Genomic DNA, 23,428 nt, shown 5'->3' on the forward strand with positions numbered 1-23,428 from the left:
TTCACTTCTAGTTGGAGAAGGGGAGAAGTTGTGCTGTGGTATTCTTGTCTTCTAATTCCACTTATGGAATTTATTGAGTCCCCATTATTTGAGAAAAACTGTGGTAAATGTTGGAGGAGTTATGAGGATGAATGAGAGCTCCTCTTTGCCCTAAAGTGACTAATAATGACATGGAGTAAACATATGCACTTATTTAACAGCTACAATGAAAAGTGAATGGTAAAGAATACTATGGATATTGAAAAAATAGGAATGTACAAATTTCACCCAAAGAACTTGGATTGGTATGCTGCAAAATGCACAACACACCTGACTCTGATGATATTAGTTAGCAATAAAAAGTTAAATCTTGTCGTTTTAATGACCTTAATGAACCTAGAAGACATTAAATACTACTTAATTTCATCATAACCTGAAAAACCCAATCTCATATATGCAGAGAATAGTAACAGAAGCAGAATGAGTAGATGGGGACAGAAATTAGTCTATAGGTACAAAATTATGTTTATATAGGGGGATAAGTTCAGGTGTTCTATTACAAAGAGATTACTTTTTTAACAATAAAATACCATATTGCATGTTTCCAAACAGCTAGTAGACAGGGGTTTGATTGTTTCTGTACAAGGAATAGAATGGATGAGGTGTCAGTTATGCTAATTACTACGATCTTTATCAATACCTAATGCTTACGTGTATTGAAATAACACACTGTTCTTCAAAAGGTTCTACAGTAATCATGAGTCAATTATAATAATATATAACTTTTTAAAAAGAAAAGAAAATACCTGGAAGGTGTGCCTAAACCAACTAAGAAAATTAAGTGAGAATGAAGCGAAGGTTGGGAGAAAATCATGGTGGTACACAAAAACGAGTCCAGACTCATGGAGCAGCAGCTTAAGATGACAGCAAGACAACATGATTGAAAGGCACACAATCAAAGTTTAATTTGGAGGATAGATACTTCAAGTGCTTTTTTTTTCTTTCCACCGTTGCTTGAATGCATGTTTCACTCAGCAGAGAAGAGTTTCAGTTTTATTGATGAGTATGGAAAACATTATTCATAGGTGAGTAGAACACTGAGAAACCGAAGAAATGCAGTAATTATATTGCTTCCTGAGGAAAACAAGGTTATGTGAGAAAGGAAAGGCAATTTAACTGTGAATAGTATATATTTATAACAGAGCTTATGTGCATTTGTCCAAGCTGTGACATCATTGTATTAGAAGAATAAAGAGAGGTATGGAATGGGACCCTAGTTTGAATGTGTTGATCAGCTTTTCATGAAGACAGTACTTGATGCAATTAACTTTTAAAGAGAAAAGTTTATTTGGGCTCATAGTTTTAGAGGGTACAGTCCATGTTTAAATATCTCATTGCTTTGCATTTACACCAGTACAGCATATTGTGGTGAGAGCACATGGAAGATCACCACTTCTTACCTCATGTTGAAGAAGAAAAGAAGACAGAGGAAGACACGAGGGACTCACAATTCCCTTCACTAGCATGCTCCCAATGACATAGAGACTCCAACAGTTTCCATGTCCTGAAGATTCTACTGACTCCTCATAAATACCACCCTTGAAACCAATCCTTAAGTTAAACACCTGGCCTTTTGAAGGACATTCCGAATATGAACCACAGCAACAGGGCAGTGTATGTATGTTAAATAACAAGTTTTTATCACAAGAACCTGACAGATGATGTTTAACATGAGAAAAGGAACAATGAGCAGTAGAGTATGATTTTCAGAAGTGTGAAAGTAAGTACTGACAAAAGAGCTAGAAGTGACTTTCTTCCTCTTGTGAGAGGTAGTTACATATGGAAGAGCATAATTGCACTATTTAATTGTAATTTCTTTAGTAGTATGTTAATTCTGAAGTTATTTTCTATCCAGACTTCTCAGAATTGGACTGTAATCACAGATATTTCCAGTGTATAGTAACATTAAGTTTTCTACTGTCTAGTTGGTGCTATGTCCCACGCTGCAAGCTTTTTGTACATTATCTTATATAACCCTCACAGTTATCATTTCCATAAAAAGGTCCAAAAGTCTGATAGTTAAGTTTTACTATCACCTTAATTATTTGAAGTAATTCATAGGAAGAGCCAGTTGAGATGGCATACATGTTAAATCCAGGAGCCTGGAGATAGACAGATAGATCTCTGTGGGTTCAAGGCCAGACTAGTCTACATAGCAAGCTCTAAGCCATCAAGGGCTTCATAATAAAACCCTGTCTCAAAACAAAACAAAACAGCAACAAAGATACTTGTGTGCTTAGTAATCCATACCTCTGGGTATGCTGGTAGTGGTAATTACAGAAACAAATAAATCCTGAGGGATCTGAAAAAAATTACTGGGATTCTCCTTGGGGAAAAGTATACATTGTCCTGAAGTTTTTCCTGTTTTCTCATTTTCTCTGCTTCTGGTCCATCAAAAAGTAAAGTCCCTTTGCCTAAGCTTTGCCTAAGCACATGGGGTCAAGTGACCATGCACTGAATTGTATGAAACTGCAAGACAGGACAATGTTTCCTTCTTGAAATTGATTCTGTCCCTTATTTTGGCCAAAGAAATGAAACACACACACACACACACACACACACACACACACACAGAGAGAGAGAGAGAGAGAGGGGGGGGGTGGAGATTTGTAAATCATCTGACAGTAATATAGCTGACAAGTGGCTTGGCAAAGATAAGAATAGTAGGCATTTGACTACATGGCTGTGGATTTAAACTACTGTCATATTTTCTATTTAATCAGACTTATTCACCTCTTGAGAATTGTCAATAAGAGAATGATATGGAAAACACTTTTCAAAAAGATATAAAAGTTCACAGAAAGCCAATTCTTTTGGAAATCCCTAGTTGCATTTCAAGTTCAAACTTTAATTCTTTCTTGAACTCTCAAGTCTTTGCCTTCACTGATGTTTGCATTTTTTTTCTATTACCTCCACACCCTATTTGAGCCCTGGGCCCACATCTAATCTGAATGTGATAAAGAAAAATTATTTTTTCTTTTGCATTAATATTGTTTTAGTGTCATGTTTCTGTCACCATGCTCTTTACAGTACGTGTTTAAAGAGCAAAACCCTTGTGTAAAAATTTCTCCCTAAAGTTCTACAAAGTGACAGCATAGACTAAAATGGCAGACATATGTAGTGATTTTTAAAGGGGATTCACCAGGATAAAAAGAAATTCATACACACACACACACACACACACACACACACATTTTAGCCCTTTGCAAAAAATGATTTTGACATTTGGATTTATTTAAGATTCTTCTGAAAATACCATCTTATAAATTTAATTGGTTTTGCCCAGTCTCAGCTTTCCATATTGATTGCTGTCTTCTCTAAAGCATCCTAAAGGTTCGAGTCTATTCTTCATCTCAATTATCTGTCTGCTTATTCACGATCAGAATTCAGGGACAGAAATAACTCAGGAAATAGAAGAGAACAAGTATTTATCAGGAGGTAGCTAGAGAGAGCGCATTCATGGATCAGTTGCCTTGAAGTAAGTGAAAATAGAGGTTTTCTCTCCAGTGCCATAAACTGAGTCTAGAGCAAAATCCAGAGTGCCAAGAATAATAGTAAACTTTGAAGAGATGCCAAAATGATTTTTTCCCCTAAACAAAGGACATCCTATGTCATAGTTGTCTTGATTACCATACTCAGACACAATGCTAACACTAAAATAGACATTCCAGATATTTTGTAGAAAGTAATTACAAAGTTGAAAAAAGGCTACCATATTGATCAGAACCCATATAGGCATCATTGATAGTATAAGTATGTGGGTCTTGGAGTCCACTGAAGATCATCTACCTTGGTGGCTTCCAAAGTGCTATTCAAACTTGTAAAAAAAATTATGTCAGTGTCCAGCATGCTGAAAGGAATGGATCCTATCAGGTCTGATTCAATGTCAGTGTCCAGTTTTTTGTTCTGAAAACACATATATTTTCTCACAAGCATTGTACAGTACTAAAATTATGTATGAGGTGTATGTGATGCTCAGAACAATTAAGGCTGGTTTTATGCTCTTTGTATGAGCAGAAAAAAGACATCTGTAAAACTTCATTCATGCCATATGAAGAATGGCATCTATTAGTCATTCATAGGGGTTCTGTAACCAACAAGAAGCATTGTGTATGCCTAGACATTCACATCTCAGCCAGTCTCAGAACTATTTCCATATAGTGGGATTAGCAATATGACTTACCTGCTTGTTCTGCAGTTTAAATTCTTCACATCTTGAATATATCCCTCTCCCTCATCCCCTCCTGATTCCCCATCCCTCCCTCCCCCCCAGTCCTCACAAAGGTGAGCCCTCCTCCTCTAATGGCTGACCTTAACCTATCAAGTTTAATCTGTATTACCTGTAACCTCTTCCTCTGTAGCCTGGCAAGGCCGCCCTACTAGGAGGAAGTGATCAAAGTTCGGTGGCCAGAGTGCATGTCCTAAGTGGTCACTGGGCAAAATGTTCTTATTTCTACTAAATACAGAAATCTGCCTAAAAATCGGCAAATTTGCATGTAGGGAGAGTTGACTGCTGAACTCTGTCAAGACAGGGTAAGCAGTTCCTCAATAGTTCCTGTCTCGCAAATATGTCTGTCAGATATATTGGGCCAGAAGGCTGAGATGATGCTCCAACATTATAGAGAGTTTTGGGTGACGGCTCAGGTAGCAAACTGTCTCTGCCATCTTCTCATTTGGGAAGCTGCTAACCTGCACTCCCTGTATACTCAGGTAATTATTTTTATTCCTTCTCAAGTTTAAGATGTTTTTAGGTCTAGATAGATGTTTTAAGTTGATAATGATGAGAAACAGATCTACATTTAGAATTTTAGATGCACCAAGATAGGAAAGATGTTTTCTTCAAGGCTGACAAATACAAATAGCCAAAACACTAAGAATGTAACATTTATAGAATTCCTGATTGTGTCATGGTTCTTCTTTTTATAGGTAGTTTATTGTACATATGTGTAATAATATAAATGCATATGTAAAAAAATATTTAATAAAAAACAAAATGAGTGATGTGAGGAAATCTTACAATCTCTGCTTTCACATTTTCTTTTCCCACCACCTAAGAAAGTTCAGAAGCCTTTTAATCAACAACAGTAAGTGTACTGTTGGTACAACAAGAGAAACTAAACACCACAAAGAAACTGGGCTTCTCTAACAGAGGGGCTGGTGGAGGTGTGGGAAAGTCATTTTTAGAAATATTTTATATTCTTAAAATCAAAATAGAACATGTTAGATACCATTAGGACATATTTGAAGAAAGTGTGTGTGTGTGTGTGTGTGTGTGTGTGTGTGTGTGTGTGTGTGTGGTCTTTCTAGCTCCATATCCTCCACACTCTGCTCCCTTTGTTCCTCCTCTGTATCCCTGCCTCTCACTCTTTTCATCTTTCATATCCCATGTGGTCTTCTGCCCTCTTCACGGTCTTCCTTTTCACCTAATATTACTGTTTCTTGGTCTCCTTTCTAGATTTTACACTTTACCAGTTCCAGTACTGGCCGAGTGAGGAAAATGGCATTCAAAACCCACCTTCTCAGCTAAACTGCTTTGTTTTTGAAGAAGTGACTAATATCAGAAGAAAAAATATGAACATTAGTAGGAAGAGATCAGATTTATGATGAAATCCCTAGCATTTTACTACTGGGTTCTTGACTGTGGCTCCAAGATGACTCTTTTCCTCTATGAAAAAGGAAAAAAGTCCAACAATTAATAAAAAAAATTATGTTTCCTGAGAAATTATGTTCATGGCTCAATCTCTATGTTATTCTTTATTTGATTTTTAAAAGTTGAAATAACACTAAGGGAGGACAAGACATGGAGAAGACCTAGACCTCCTTGCTCAGATGTAGTTGATAGGAAGTTCTGTATCCATAGGGGTCCCATAATATCGGGAGCAGGGGCTTTCTCTGACATGAACTCTGTTGGCTGCTTGTTGATCACTTCAGCCTGTCGGGGAGGACTTGCCAGGCCACAGAGGAAGAGGATGCTGGAAGTCCAGATGAGCTCTGATAGGCTGGGTTCAGATGATACACAGGGAAGGCTCTCCTTTTCTGAGGACTAGAAGAGCAGGAGAGGGGGTATGAGGGAAGGGGGTGGGACCGGGAGGAGACAAGGGTGCTCCAATTGGGATGTAAAGTGAATAAATTATAAAAAATAAATTTAAAATTGAAATAAAATGTAATTATATCATTTCCCCTTCCATTTTCTTCCTCCAATCCTACCTATCCCCATTCCTCAAGTTCATGTTACCTCCTTTTCTTTAATTGTTTACACACACACACACACACACACACACACACACCCCTAAACACATAAATACTATATATTCAGACCATATAATGTTATCTATATTTATATAATAATGGGGCTGACAGCCTAGTATTGGATAACCAACTAGGAGAGTCTTCCTTGTAGAAGATTATCACAGGCTTTATTTGATTTCAAACTGCCTTTCTTTCTATAGGCTTTTTCACTATGTTGGGTGGGTCAGATCTCCTTCACTCATGCCTATATTGTTGTGACATCTTTCTTCCCTGGCTCTATGCTTCCAGTACTCCCTTCTTCTGTATGTAATGACAATGTATTAATTTTCTGTCACTAATCGCTTAGTTCTTACTCTGTTGAACTCTATTCTCTGTCTAGTTTAGAATGTTGATTCTCCCTTACTGTGCTCATTGCACTTTGGGGTTTATCTCTCCTTTAAATTTCTTAATCTCCCCAGAGTTCTAAGATATCTTATATTCCTTGTTAGATCTTTCATTTTATTCATCATTGGAGGTGCTTTGAAACTAAATAACTAAAATATTGTATACTACAAACAAAGCCACAAAATATATATTAAAAATATTCACTCACTATCAAGAGTTTTTTCCTCAAAATAAATAATGTTGGTTTTGATTAAATTAGACAAGTGTGGCTAAATGTTCCATCCCTACTGTTGAAGTTATTATTTGTACCTTAAAAATGATGGATCATTATGTCCCATTGCTATTTTCACCAATTCAATTTGTCAGTTTTAAAATTGTCCTAATTTTAAATCACTGTTGCTTTGCTTTGGTAACATGTTCTGTTTAATATTTCACTCTCTAATTCTGTACTGAAAGCCTAACAATAAAGGCTGGACTATAGCTCAGTGGTAAAGTACTTACCTAACATTCATAGAATCCCTGGTTTTAATCTTCAGTGCCGAGAAAAGGTTGAAAACTAAAATTTATGACATTGAAAGTTTTCTAGTTATTCATTTGGATTTTCTTATGTATGAAATATATCCTTGTTTAATGAGTGTACTGGCATTGTGGATACAGTCCTGAACACAATTCCCCTTGCCACTTTTGTTTGGTAAGACTTCTTTTAGGAGAGCTATTTGATGACTAAGTTCTCATTTGAACCACTGTGAAAAGCCTTTTATGTACCAGGCACTAATAATATATGTGGTCTTTACTTGTAAACAGGATCATAAACTTTGGTTCCTGGAACTCTTTGGCAGTACTTGGCAATGATGAAGTAGTCTATCAGATGATCAAAATTTACATTCCTTATGGTTACATATTTTTAGATTGGCACTAAATCAAAACTTTTAATAAATATGTGTATATATATATATATATATATATATATATATATATATTAAAGTCTTATTCTCTCAGGTCTAAAAATGGATATAAGGAAAATAGGATTTTAGTCAGGTCCCAGCAAAATGTGTGTAAATATTGCTGTTCTGGACAGTATAATGAAAAACTGATGGCTTTCTCAAAATCAGGAGTTTATTTTATTTCAAAAAGTTAGAACAAAGAAAATCACTATATATAACATACCAATAGGAAAATGATACCTTTACATTCAGATATATTTACCTCATGAGATGACTAGTAAATTTAAACCCATGACAAGTGTAATTTTCCATTTATCAAAAATCCATTTGTATCTTTTGTATGTGCCAAAGAAATATGATTGTGTGGTTTGCAAGATTCCCTTTGTTGTCTCTGCAGATAGCAATATCCACTGTGCTCAGCAGTGCTGGATAATGTGATTCTGGGTTCAGAGCAACAAATGAGAGGCTAAAAAAATCTTTGGTGATTACTCTATTTATATAATTCTAGAGGAAGTCATTCATCTAATAAATAAAATGAGGTTATAAGGGAGAGAAGAATGTCCAAGGGAGCAAACAACAGGAAATAGAGAAAACAAGAAGTATATGAAAACAAAATGAGAAAATTCCCCAGGGAGAGAGAAATTGAGAAAAAGAGATAAGATACCACCCTAAAAACAAGGTGAATATTTTTTATGGAGTCAGTGGTAATGTTCCATTTAGTCCAAGTAATATAAATTATAGTAGTTTTAGTTAATACCTTTGATATATGAAGTCATTTAAGAACACTAATTATACAGTTTTCTCTGGTAAGTATCCAATAATAGAGTTTATAGCAGTGAATTAGAATTCACTGAGGCTAAATTTGTTGCAGAGCATAGTGCCGATCTGAGGGCCTCTTTTAGGATTTCATTCCTTTATGCCTTTTTTAAACTAAACTCTAGATGTTATTGAGGTCTCACTGTTTTTTCTAGTAGTGCCCTTTTCTGCTAAGGCCTCTAATACAAGATAATATATTTTATTTAGTTGTCAGATTTCCTTAGTCTACTGTGATCTGTGACAGTTTCAAAGACCTTGAAATTGTTAAGAAATTGTGGTCAGCTGTTTTGTAGACTGTCTCTGCATTAGGATTTGCCTCATGTTCTCCTCAGAACCAAGCAGAAGTTATAGATCTGGTGAGTGGTGAGTGGCCACAGAATCCCTTTTTTGTAGGTCATCAGTTACTTATTTATCAGTATAAACTCATGTATTTTGGGTAAATTTTTGCATGAATGATCAAGTTATGCATTGTGTTAGTTATTTTTCCATTGTTATGAAAAATACAAATCCCATGTCAAGGCAATTTATAGTTTCAGTCGGAAAAGAGAGTCCCATCTTCATCATGTTGGGGAAACAGCATGTATGATAACTGGAGTACCAAGTGGAAGCTTACATCTTGAACCTTAATCTTAAAGAGAAGGAATTCTAATGGCTGAGTCTTTTATCTCTCAAAGGTCACCTCCAATGGCATAGTTATGTAAAGAAGGCCTCAATAATCAAATAGCACTACTTGACATATCTAATTCAAATCCCATAAGGTATCAAAGTTCTGTTTTGTTGTAATGATCATCTATATGGATCACTTTACAAAAGATCATTCTTTCTCTATGAATAAAGATATGTTTGGTATTTTTGTCACAAATCACCTTGAACCTTGAGCATGGATAAAATTTTTTTCCTCTTCACGAATACCAAACCTTGGAGAACATGCAAGATACAACTAAAAGAGAGCTTTGAACGATAGCAAGAAGAAAAGGCAAGTTTAAACCCCAGGACTGGAAAAATAAAACTGTGGCAGGGGTCTTGCATCTCTACACTGAACAAAAAAATTGTGAGCCTGATTCAGAATTTCCTGAAATCCAAATAAGAAAAAAGAGCATCCCCGAATGAATAAAAGTCTGGATAGGTACTCTAAGAAATAAGTCAGGGGAGGAAAATCAAAGACTCAGTTTGACATCAAAGCAGTGAGAATGGACGTTAATGGTTTGAGAGGTTGCTATGCCCAGATCCTGTGGTTCAATATCAAAGAATACAGAAGAGTGTTCTTTGCAAAGCCTGAGAATCAGTTTCTGCAGTGGAGAGTTGGAAGAGGGGAGAGGCCAGCTTTACCAGGCACAGAAATTGCTTTTCTGGGAATAAACTGCAGTGTGGGAGATAAGTCAGATTGCCTGGTTTTTGTTTTTGTGACCTTTGGGCTACAAGTTTAGCAATAAGCCAGATTGTTTCTACAAGCTCCATGTCCCAGGTCCTGTGAGGAGTGATAACTGCTTTCCTTAATTCCATAGGCTATAGGTTTCTTGCTTTTGGAATGGGGGGTTCCTTTCGGGGATCCAGGTAAACAGGTCCACAAGGGTGCTCTTGGAGAGGGCTGCTAAGAATAAGGAGTCTTGGGAGGGAGTAATTTCCTTGTCAAAGAAGAAGTAAGTGAGCTACTGGAACAGAACTAGAAAGAGAGATTTCATCAAAAATAACCAGGCCCAGGAAGTCTCTCTGTTCCCTTTGACATGAAATTCTTTTCACCAAGTCAGTGACAGTGAGTCTCCCCAAGTACCTTCATTCCATTAAGAGATATCTGACAGACCATCCTTGAGAAAATCCTTCTATCTCTTTTAGACAGCACCAAGTGGGACCATAAGGAACTCCAGCAGCCCCAGAAGTAAGGAGACTAAAATGACACCACAAGGCAGGTGTCATGGCTCATTTAGGAGGCTGAGATACAAGATGACTTTGAGACTGAGTTCATATCTTTTAAAATAATTTGCAAAAGTTCCCCCCAAATTAGCATGTCATTAAAAATAATCCCACAAATCCTTGACTAAAACCTACATGCTAAACTTAGACTGAGTGGCTGCCTGTTGAAGTGACAGAATTATATGAGGTAAAAAGACAACCTTTGAGGATACAACAGAAAATCACTTTTGACACCAAGAACCAAGAAATCAGAACTTCAAAAGAAAACTCCGTGAAATAGCATCAACACTGAAATTAGTGAGAAAAAAAAATGCTTCACTAAGCAATCAGGTTCTCTCCAGCATTACTGAATAACTGAAAATCTGAACAACTAAATAAATATCATAATATAGCGAAAGGATGTAACTGAAAAATCACAACAGAAATAAGTAATTGCCTGGATGGGCTGAGTCCTAGGGAGAAAAGCAGACCAAGAAAACTGTGGATCGATCTTGAGCATCCTCTCACATAACAAGTCAAATTCTTAGACTGAAAAGGTAAAATGAGGTGGGGCTAAAAGAGTATTTTTTAGAAATTAGGTTGGAGGGGGGGTGCTGGAAAAATAGTTGAGCAGTAACAAGAGTGACTGCTTCTGTAGAGGACCCCGATTTGATTCCCAGCATCCACACGTCTTCTAACATACATTTTAACTCCAATTCCAGGGGAACTGTCATCCTCTTCTGTCTTCTTCTATACTACATGCATGTGGTATACAGATATACATGTAGGCAAAACACCCTCAATGCTGCCCCCACACAAAATAAATAAATGAATATAACCTGAATTTGGTTAAAGGTACAAACTAAATGAACCTGAAAAAAGATAAAGTCAAAGAAAACTAAGCCATGATAGAAGATACAAACATGAAGTCAAGACTGTTGAAAAGCTTTTCCTTCCTCCAGTGACTTACCTTTGTATTTTTGCCCCAAAGCAAAATATTTGGATGCTTTACTCTGTGTTGTCTGATTGGATTCATTCATATATTCATGTCATATCATTCTACCAACAGCACACTATTTATATAGTAGGCTTATTATTTGTCAATATCATTTTAGCTATTCAAAAGCATGTATTTTCCCTATTAGTTCTAGAATAAGCTTGACTGTGTCTACAACAAACTTGTCAGGGAGTTTTGTAACACTTGACTTAAACCTATAAGTCAGTTAATAGAGAACTGACACCTGCATTGTGTTTAGGTTATATTTGATATATTTCATCAGCATTTACAACTTTTCAAGACTTTGTTCCTGTATTTGTTAAGTAAGAATTTCATTTTCTTCAAATAAAATTAGTGTATTACATTTTAAAATTCTAGCTTCTTTGTTTTTAGTTTGTTTCTCCATTGCTGTGACAAAACACTATAACCAAAAACAACTTGGAGAGAAAAGAGTTTATTTCAGCTTACAGTTTAACGTCTATCCTGGAGGGAAGTCATCACAGGAACTCAAGGTAGAAACCTGGAGGAAACTCATTTCTGTTATAGAACAGCCTGGACTATACAATGAAAGTCTCAACAATAAAATCTACAAGGTAGAAATATGGAATCAGAAGCCATAGTGTTGCTTACTGGCTTGCTCCTCACAGTTTGCTCAGCCTATTTTTATAGGACACATAGATTCAGGACCACCTGCCCAGACTGGCACTGACCTCACTGGGCTAAGCTCTCCACATCAATCACTAATTAATAAAATGTTCCATAGCTTTACCCATGGCCCAAACATATGGAGACATTTCTCAATTGAAATTTCTCATCCTATTGGGACTCTAGATGAGAGAAGCATGGGAGAATAGCAAAGTAGAAGGATCCAGAGGGTCCTAGAAACCTACAAGTAGAACATTATGATAGGCAGATTTGGGCCCAGGGGTCCCGTTCAAACTATGGCACCAGCCAAGGACAATACAGGCTGTAAACTTCAAACCCCTACCCAGATCTAGCCAATGGACAGGACATTCTCCAAAGTTGAGTGAAGAGTGGGGTATGACTTTCACATGTACTCTGGTGCCTCATATTTGATCATATCCCCTGGATGGGGAGACCTGGTGGCACTCAGAGAAAGGATAGCAGGCTACCAAGAAGAGACTTGATACCCTATGAGCATGTACAGGGGGAGGAAGTCTCCCTCAGGCACAGTCATAGGGGAGGGGAATAAGGGGGAAATGGGAGGGAGGGAGGAATGGGAGGATACAAGGGATGGGATACCCATTGAGATGTAACAAGAATAAATTAATAAAATAAACTTTAAAAAAATTAAAAAAGGAAATTTCTCTTCCTATTTAACCCCCCTTGGGTCAAGCTGACCAAAATATAAGCAGCACATCTTGTGTTCACTATGAGCACATTAAAATGATTTTTTTTCCCTGAGGGCCTCTCCCATGCCTTACATTCTTTGTGAACTCAATTACTAATGTTTTAGATTTTCTGGTAGTTTCCATGGACTGTCTTCATTGATAATTATTTAGTCTATAAAATATAGACAAATATTCTTCTTTTCCAATGTACATCCCTTTTATTTATTTTCTCACCTGTTGCAGTTGCAAGATCTATTTAATGAAGCTATCTAACATATTCAAGGATCTTGACATAAATTTTACTTGCTATATAAAAATAACCCAAATGGATGCTCTGAAAATGACAAAGATACTGAAATAATGACAGACTTCCAGGTTTAGGAACAGAATGGGAACAATATCAGAACAGAGATACCCATGATTATAAAGGGGCACCAGCATGAAACGCTTTTGTGATGGAATTAATCTGTATCTCGATGTGTTGATGGATATATAAACATATCAAGTATTAAATTATATAGAGCTGAACACACACATAAGTACAATTAAAACTGGGCAACCATGAGTAAAATCACCATATTCTACTTATGTAAATATTTTGGCTATGATATTTTCCTATAATTTTTGAGAATGTTATAACTGAGAGAAACTAATGAATCCTAAGAAGAATTGATACATTGTTGATTAAAACTGCAGGTGAAGCTGAACTGGGTGGCACATATCTGCAGTTTCAGCTGTAACAAGACTAGCATTGCCTTGAGGACAACCCAGACTATATACCTATGTAGAGAGTTCCAAAACAACCTTGACTATATGATGAAACTCTACCAACAACAAAATATGTGAATCTAGAGTCATTCCAACAAAACCTTCAAATGAAAATCAAATTTCCAAGCTTTTTTTTTTTTTTTGTCTACTTCTGAGCTCCCAGATCAAGACCACTGATGTTTCAATGGCTTTCCTTTTGTCAATATCACACTGTTTTGATTACTGTAACCCTGAAAGAATTTTCAGACATTTGGAACTTCTTTGCATTTTTTTCAATTATCCGTTTTACTTTTTCAATTAAACTTTAAAATAATTGTGCCAACCGTAACTATAATTATTTGTATTGGACTTGCATTAAAACTTTAAATAAATTTGATAAAAAATGCATTCTAAACACTAAAGTTCTTTTTCTTCAGCAGTACTTTCTGGTTTTCATGTGATTTATTTTTGTGTGTATTTATCTTTCACCTGACATTTTATAAAACTCTTTAATGCTAAAAGGTTTTCTGTTGATTTTCTTAGGTTAAGTATGTCTCTTTAGGAAACATTTTTCTCTGCTTTTCTGAACGTTTCACCTGTTAGGTTAGTTGCCTGTCTTATTATGTTTTTATATTACCCAGGACTTTCATAAAAAAAAGTAGAACATAAGGCCATGAATAAATGTCAAGAGATGGTGGAGAAATGGCAGCTCACCTGGAACAAAATGGAAATGGGGTAATTATGCCCTACCTCCTGACTACCACGTAGAGGCCTAGTTTCTGGCATGTGGTAGGCCTGAGAAGAAGCCCAGAACACATAAGTAGGAAAATTAGCATCTGAAGTTCTAGAAAATCCTTGAGTACATAATTACAGATGCTGCCAGTTCAGTATTTAGCATGGGTGGGTCACCAGCAGCATCTTCGGGTGGCTTCTTTACATTCCTCTCTCCCCTCACTCGTTCTGTGTAAGAATCACACACCAACCAGTTGCATCAATGGCACTCTTCTTTATATACATTCTGCCACTTTCTCTTCTTTCCTGCCTGTTCAAAGACCATTTTGGTTTAGCTTCAGAAAGAAAAAGGGTGGGATATGATTCTTTGGAATTCAAGAGCACTCATCTCTGACTGATTTTCCAATGTATATGAATTTCCACTGTATATTACCACTGTTGATGAGCTAGTCCTAGGCAGTATATCTTCCTATAGCATGCTTCATTGATATCATATTAAGGAATGAAAAGAGAGATACCTCCCTGGAATGAGAGCCCAAGTAAGAGCCCAACTTTGTATACTTCTCCACACTTCCAATGTCAGTCGTTTCTAGTCTATGGCCTCCTTGTTGTCTCCTGTGTGTCATCTGATCTATCCCTATTGCCTGTCAGTTTTCCTTGTTTGTCCCAAATGAAGGAATTTGCTCTATATTTGCTGAACAACATGATTTAAAAAGGTATGAGAGAGAAATGGCAAATACTATTATTCAGAAATCTGTGTTAGAGTTTTATAAAAGAAGTTAACTTACTGACCTCAAGTGACCCAGAATGGCACTCAAAACCACACAGTGACATTATTAACCTATACCCACATGTGGCTTCCAACATTTATGGGATGTTGTTGTTGTTTAAGATTGTTTTCAACCTTTTGGCTGCTATCAGGAAGTGATTATCACAATATATACATACAAACATACATGGAAAAGTAAATGGTTTAAGATTAAATCTGTACATTTATCTTGGGTTCTTAAAGCTGATTGCATGGAAAGTTCAAGACATAGTAACACTGGCTACATTGTTTTAAGACAGGTTAATCTTAAACAGGCTGAATAGCAGGTTGAGTACATAGTTTTAAATGATCTCAGAAAATATTATTAACTTGGTTGGAAGTTTTGACAAAGGCTCAGTCTCCTCAGAAGCAAGAGATATTTTTCAGAAAAAGATATTATAATAGCATTCTATTTTATTTAAGCCAAACACACAAATGATTAAAAATGGCTCCAGATTACCAAAGTTCACACTACAACCAGAAAGAATGGTTTGGAGTATAGCTTTTGTCTGCAGCAGTGATGTTCTGCCTCCTATAGGAGAATCTGGCCACATGTTTAGTTGATTAGAAAAGAGAAGTAACTATCTCCCTTCAACTACAGCTTCAGATACTGACATTTCTCATTATCTTGACAAGCCATGAGATAAAAAAGAAAGTCTCTTTTTAAATCACATTTACCCAGACACAATGGCACACTCCTGTAATCCCAGCACTTGAGGAGGCAGAGGCAGGTTGATCTCTCTGAGTTCAAGGCCACCCTGGTCTACAAAGTGAGTCCAGGACAGGAAAGAGTATCCAGAGAAACCCTGTCTCAAAATCCAAGAGAGAAGGAGGGAGAGAGGGAGAGAGAGAGAGAGAGAGAGAGAGAGAGAGAGAGAGAGAGAGAGAGAGAGAGAGACAGAGAGAATGAATCACATCATTTTCCTCCTCTTCTTTCCCCTCCCATGACCCCATTCTCAAACTGATAGCCTCTCTTCCTGTGATTCTTTTAATACACACATATGTGTCTATAGTAATATATATATATATATATATATATATATATATATATATATATACATATATATGTACAAGTACATAAATACGACCTGATAAATCCATTTTTGTTGTTTATTTCTGGGACTCATGCCTGGGAAAGGCTAATTCTACCTTTCCCAAAAGTCATTAGTTACACATAATTGCCTATCTAGGGGTGGGGCCCCTGAAGTATTCCCATTCTACATAATCATGTTTACTGATATAATCATTGTTCCATTGTTCCAGTCTTATTTATGCAGCCAATTCTAGGAAAGACTGTTTCCAGCAAACTACCTGGTGTTCTGAGTCTTACTTTCTTCCAAGCTCTGTACATGGATGATGTCTCTCTAGTAGATTTTCTTAATAGCTTATTTATTGAATTATACTGTTACTTACCAACATACTCCTTAATCATAAAACTCCTTTAAATAGTCTTCTGTCTTTGTGAATGTTCTCTCTCATTTACTGTCTAAACCAGGGTATAATTTAAATAAAAATTTTTAGAATAAAATCTTCCAGGTCTTTCTAATTTGGAAAGTCATGGTCACTTAAAGTTATATTCCATATTGTTATTGAGATTTTAAACTACTATATATTGAACACTGTGAATGGATTATATGAGGTGTATGAATATAACGTAGGATTTAGAGCAGAGAAATGTCCTAATTATTAAGTAGAAAATGAATCCTGGGTCAAGGTCACCAAGAAAAAAATTGAACCAAGATAGTATAGGCAAAGAAATTTATTCCACCTGTATGGACAAAGGCCAAGACTCTACAGAAAGTAGCTTCCCTCTTTTGCTCAGGGCTAGGATACATATCGTTGAGTAAATCTTGAAGCTAGCTCCCTGGAGTCCCCAAAACAGTTTACAGGGATGGCTACAAGTGACTGAATTTGCCTCTTCTGTCCCTTATGTGGCTCATCAAACAGATATTACAGAACAGACACGCTTCTTTTTCATTCAGTTAAGGCTCAAAGAAAGGCAGGATTAAGGCAAAGGAGAAGGCAGTTTTTGAGTTCATAATCAAGTTTGATCATTTTGAGACTATTGTGGTAAGAATGAAGCTGGTCTTAAACTGGTACTTCTCACATGAGCTATCAGACTACAGAAACACAGACTTCTTAAAATCTAGAATTTCTCCGGAAATTTTATGCTGTGAAGAAAAGGAAAAGACGGAGGCCCTATGGACCAAACAAAGGGGGAACTTGCTTGCTGGGGAAATTAGCAACTTTTCCAGAGACCTGTAGGGCAGACTGGATCTGCAACAATTGTTACCAGAAATTTTAAGTAGTCTCTCATTGTACTAGCTGGAGAAGTTAAGGTTCTACCCTTTGTTCTCTTAGTCTCATTAACAAAATGATTTTAAAATGGACTCAGCAGGAAGTTCAAGGACAATTGTATTAGAACATAAGAGAAAACAACAAGCTTGCAAGCTATAAAACTCAGAAGCTGCTGCAGGGAGGAGGGGTACAGAAACGACAGAGTGAGGAAGTCATGTTTTGAGTTCAGCCAGCATATTCAGCCATGGAAGTTAATAAGCTGATTCTCAAAGCCTGGTGGACCAGTATCAATTGTCGCAGTAAAGCAAAGTTTTCATTTTAGTCGCCCTGGTCTCTTGGTAATTATAGCTGACCAGAACCATAGGTTACTAATTCAAAATATCACCTAAATAGCCCAGGCCGAGTCTTTAGTTATCTCAGAAACTTTACCAGCCTGGCTTCCATCTGTGCTGCTCTCAGAATTATCTTGTAAGTTCCCACAACAGCTCAAGGTTCTGAACACTCAGTGGCTCTAATAGTCCCAAGTTTTTAAGTCCTTCCACAGTCTTCCCCAAAACTCATGGTCAGCAATGCCCTACAAACTGAGACCAATTTCTGTCTTAATTAAGGTTTCTGTTACTGTGATAAAACACTGTGACCAAAGCAATTTAGGAAGGAAAAAAGTTTGCTTCACCTTAAAGTTTTCAATCCATCATGGAGGGAAATCAGGGAAAGAATCTGGAGGCAGGAGCTGATGCAGAGTTCATGGAGGGATGCTGCCTACTGACTTGCTCCTCATGACTTGCCCAGCCCGCTTTCTTATATCACCCAAGACTACCAGGCCAGAGGTGATACAATCCACAATGGGGTAGGCCTTCTCCATATCAATAATTAATCAATAAAATGCCACCACAGGCTTGCCTACAAGCCTATCTGATGTAAGCATTTTCTTAAATAAGGATACCTCTTCCCAAATGACTCTATATCAACTTGACAAAAAGTAGCTAGGACAAAAGGAAGTAGCACTAGGAAGGATCAGTTTGCGGACTGGAGTTTCAGTAACACTCTCAGGCATAACTTCTAGGTAAAGGGTCTCATTTAAGAGAAAAGATAAGAAGGGACTAGGAATCAGAACTTTCTTCTGGCATTCCCCCAAACTGCTATTTTCTGGGTTAAATCTCAGTTTTGATCTCCATGGCTTTATCACCCTACTTTCTTACACCACCGAGGCCCATCAACAGAGGTGGTACCACCCACAATCAGACCTCCCCACATCAATCATTAATCAAGAAAAGAGAGGCTTTCTAGATAATGAAAGTGAAATGTTTCAATGGTGGAATAACCTTTCCTTTCCATTGGAGAAAGGAATAGCCTTTTTTTTTCTCCTGCTTTTCTCTATTGCTTGTTTGTTTAGTTGCATTACTGAGGATAGGTGACAGAGTCTGCCAGGCTTGTTGGGAAATCAGGATAAGACTCTCACTAATCTATATCTCAAAAACAATAAGATATGACTCCTCAAATAACAGTGTTTCTCTTTAAACACTTGTAAACTAAGCAAACTGTACTTTTCTTTTAAACATGAAGCACTTAGGAAGCAAATACCTTTGAGAGTAAAAAGCACAGTATTTGAATTGCTAATGATGGATGGCCATGACATAATGTTGGAGCTGGTGAAGAAATGTTAATTAGCAGTTGCAGAGATCACCACTGCTGGTGTCCTTTGAAACTGGAACACTGGCTGTGACCAATTTTATTAACAATTATTGAGATCAGGCTGTGCCTTGCCCTAAGTTACTCCATATTGGGAAAAAAAAAAAAACCTGATTTTTTTTCAGACCTTGTCTTGTTTAGAGCAACTCCATTTTACAAGGAGCTTGTGAATCCATTTTGAGTATGAAAGATGACTCAGCACCTGGGTGGACATGTGAACAGCACTGTCTTGTCATCAGTGGAAATATGGGTTTGGAGGGCAGTCATTGGAGCATCTTACAGGGACACCTGAAGTATCTAGGATTTGTGTCCCAAAGCAAGTCATCAAACCAAGAACACAGTTTATTAAGAAAAAGAAAAGAGCTCCTGAGAATAGGAATGAGCTAGTAAGCAGAGGGAAAAGCATGCATTCTAAAGAGCTGGCCTATGACTGTAGGTCGTCTGCTTGTATAGCTTGAATTTTCTTTATTGTGATCCATAGGATGAAAAATTCAGGCCCAGTGAAAAAGTACTTCCAGTTATTTTTGTTTGTTTTTGTTTTTGTTTCTGTCAGCTGGCTTTTTTCACAATAGTGTTCTTTTACATTTTCAATTGATTTATTTTATTATTCTATGTGGTTGAGTGTTTTGCTTGCATGTATGCATGTGCACCATGTGAGAATCAACTCTGGTCTTTTAAGAGAGGAACAAATGCTCTTAGCACTGAATCAACTCTCCAACCCTTCATATGTTATCATTTATGTTGGTATTTTTCAGTCTCTGTTTATTTGCTACAGTCTTATAGTACCTCCCACATAGCGCTGACTGATAAATAACTTACTTCTGGGGGAAGAAAGATGACACTATATCAATACATCAGCTAACTGGGACTGTGGGCTCACATAAGCTTAGGAAAACTAGGCTCAAGAACTTATCAGATACACCAGACCAGGGATGGATCTCCCTCTCTGAGAGCCCATAAAGAGATCAACACTTAGCATAGTGATGGCAGTGGCTCCCATTGACAGCTGACCATCACGTGTGTGCATCAGACACTGATTGGGCAGACAACTCTGTTGTTGTTAATTTACCACTATGGCCTAGTAATGTCTATCATTAGGCCTATAATTATTATTGTGGCAGTATTTTCTAACCCACTAGCAATCAGTCAAGACACAGACACCTGTTATATTTTAAAATAGCCTTAGTTAACCAGAGGCCGGGCAGATATTAATCACTTAAACTACTTGCCGTAGTTGGCAGTTATCTCATACCTCCCCCAATCCCATGTCGTCTGTTTCTAATAATTTCTATCAAGCTACCTCCCATCCATAGTTTCATTTACTTGTTAATATCATCATCTGGGTCAAGTCTCCATCCACATTGGCCACGTGCTTCTCATCCACTTAACCATGACGGCACAACTTTCTTCTCCTCTCTCTCCTCTGGTCTCTCCTGTTCCTAAGATGCTCTCTGTCTCCCCATGCCCAGGAACCTTAGCCACACCTATCTCATTTGCCCTGCCCAGGTGTGTGGGCCTTTTATTAATTAACATCAAAATACATCAAACCAACACAACTCTTAACTGTCTCTCAAAACTTTATCTTGGCTCTGCCCTCATTGTTGACAATAATTACTGAAATCACTATTTACTCACCTTCCTGTTTGCCCATCGGGATCTGCTATCTATCTATCTATTTATCTGCCTATTCAGGCCGCTGGACTTGGTCTCACCTTTCTTTTGACCCTGCTCATCTCTGACCCTGCACCATGATCCTACAGCCCACAGTCAGTGGCATATAGCTTCTTCAACTGTTTCTCCAGCTCAGTTAGGTTCATGATCTTCTCAGTACAAGGACCTTTGTTTTCCTATCAGTTTCCCGCATTGGTCCCTCGGACCTCTTTGAAACTCTTTGACTATTTAATCCTTTGCAGCTGTTTAGTAAAACACATACACACATACACACACACACACACAACGAAAGAGAAATTTACTATATGATATATCTACATATATACGGGTGCATGTATGTATGTACATATGTATGTATGTATATACTGTGATCTGAGGCATAGTGTTAGTTAAGACTGAAGTAAAATAACCTGTGTTTTCCTTGACTAGTGCTGTAAAGGAAAGCAAGACTATGTAGCAAATTTTTTGCCATTGAAACTGCCCTAGTTGTGAATTTGTTATTATATAAGGATTTCTGACATTGCAGAAAGACATAAATGTGTTCAGTATATATGGTGAGATAGTGACTCATGACAGACAACATTATGTCTCCAGTAGATGATGTAAGTATTGCTTGCCCCAGGTAGAAGCTAATTTTTAATTACATTCTTCAATAAAAATTAAGTAAAAATTGGGAACAGCAAAATAATCCATAGGACAAAGACATTTGCCATCAAATCTGACAATTTGAGTTTGAACCCTAGGAAACGAGAGAACTGACTCCCAGGAGGCATACATTGACATCCCCTGGAATATGCATATGAAAAATTAACACACACAGGCACAAACACTCTCTCTACTTCTATGTCTCTCTGACTATCTGTCTCTCACATGAAAATAAATAGATAAATATAATAAAATTTGAATTAAGTAAAATTAGATTATATAATTGAAATTTTAGTTCTACCTTTCTGACCTACCTGATTCTTTTTCATAGTCACCCATCTCTATAGAGAAAATTGAATATGCATGACACATGTCAATTATCACTTTTCAGAAATGATAGGTCTGTGGGAGAATAAGAATTCTAAACAAATTTTAAATTAAGCTTGATGCTAGAGAGAGCTCAGTAGTTAAGAACACTGGTTGCTCTTTTGGAGTATTTCAGTTCAGTTTCCAGCACCATATAGGCAACACACAACCATTCATCACCCAGTTTTTGGGGATCAAATATTTTCTTCTAGCCTCTGTGGAATCAGTCACACAAGTGGTACACAGACATACATACAGGCAAAATGTCCATACACTTAAAATAAAACTTTAAATTTAGACTACATTTCTACTTGCTGCACTTACCACTGTTATGGAAACACAAGAATATATAGCAAACAAATTATTTTAAACCAGTGGTTGCCCTTGAAAAAAAATTCATGGAGCCAGGTGATGCTGGTGCATGCCTTTAATCCCAGCACTCAGGAGGCAGAGGCAGGTGGATCTCTGTAAGTTTGAGGCCAGCCTGGTTTACAAAGTGAGTTCAGGACAGCCAAACAAACAAACAAACAAAAAAATACTTCATGGAATTTACTAGGCTATAGAGAATCATACAAAATAATAGGAACTGAATTATAAAAAGAGATGAGAAGCCATTTTTATATAACCTTATTATGCTTACTAGGATAGCTATGAAACTTATTAGAAATTAAAGATCCAGTCAAAAATAAAAATATATGCATTTTACAAGCTCTGGGATATTTTAAAAGATCTGGCCCCGAGTGACAGCTGAGTATATTGTAGGTAAAATGGAGACGAGAGAAATCTCATACTATTTTTGAAGGCTGACACCCAGCATTCATATATAGCAAAAACACAAATAAAATACAATAGTATATGTGAGTAGTTTAGTAATTTAATGAAAGATATTTTCTTTTCTTTTAATTTGCTCATTTTACATCCTGATTGTAGCCTCTCCCTCACTGCCTCATGGTCCTACCCTCCCTCTCTCCCTCCCTCCCCTAGTCCTCAGAAAGGGGAGCCCTTCTCCCCTAACATCTGACCTCAGCCTATCAAGTCTCATCTAGACTGACTGTATCCTCTTTCTCTGTGACCTGGCAAGGCCGCCTTGCTAGAGGGAGAGTGATCAATGTGTGGGGACCAGAGTCCATGTCAGAAGTAGTCCCTACTCCCCATATTATGGGACCCACAAGGAAACTGTGCTGCCTATCCACTATATCTGAGTAGAAGGTCTAGGTCCTCACCATGCATGGTCGTTGGTGGTCAGTCTCTGCAAAACCTCCTCCTCTGCTGAATTTGTTGGCTCCTTGTGGAGTGCCTGCCCCTCCAGGTCCTTCTATCCCCCAACTCTTCCATAAGACTTCCTGCACTTCACCCTGAAATTCAGCTGTGAGTCTCAGCATCTGCTTGGATCCCCTGCTGGGTGGAGTCTTTCAGAGGACCTCTGTGGTAGCCTCCCTTCCTGTTCCCTCTCTGCAACTACTTCCGGTGTCTAATCTATTTGTCCTTCTTGTAAAGACAAGTAGGTATTTGGAATGCCGTATAAGCATGTCCTTATGAAAAGGGTCTTTATGTGAGGCAAAGTAGGCGGGCCAAAAGTAGACCTGAAAATGCTGTCATTTTGAGGAAAGAAAGGCAAGGAATTTCTAGGAATATTTTCACTTAAAATAGGTTGAGCTTTAGTAACTAAAACATGCCCTTTCATGGTTTAACCTGAATCAGCAAGATATCCTCAGGGCCTTTTGTTTCTTTTGTGGTGGTGGGAATTGAATCCAGGGCCTTGAGAATGTGAAGCACTGAGCTACATTATAGTGTATAACTC

This window comes from Acomys russatus, chromosome X, assembly GCF_903995435.1.
Source record: "Acomys russatus chromosome X, mAcoRus1.1, whole genome shotgun sequence".
Classification (NCBI taxonomy): Eukaryota; Metazoa; Chordata; class Mammalia; order Rodentia; family Muridae; genus Acomys; species Acomys russatus.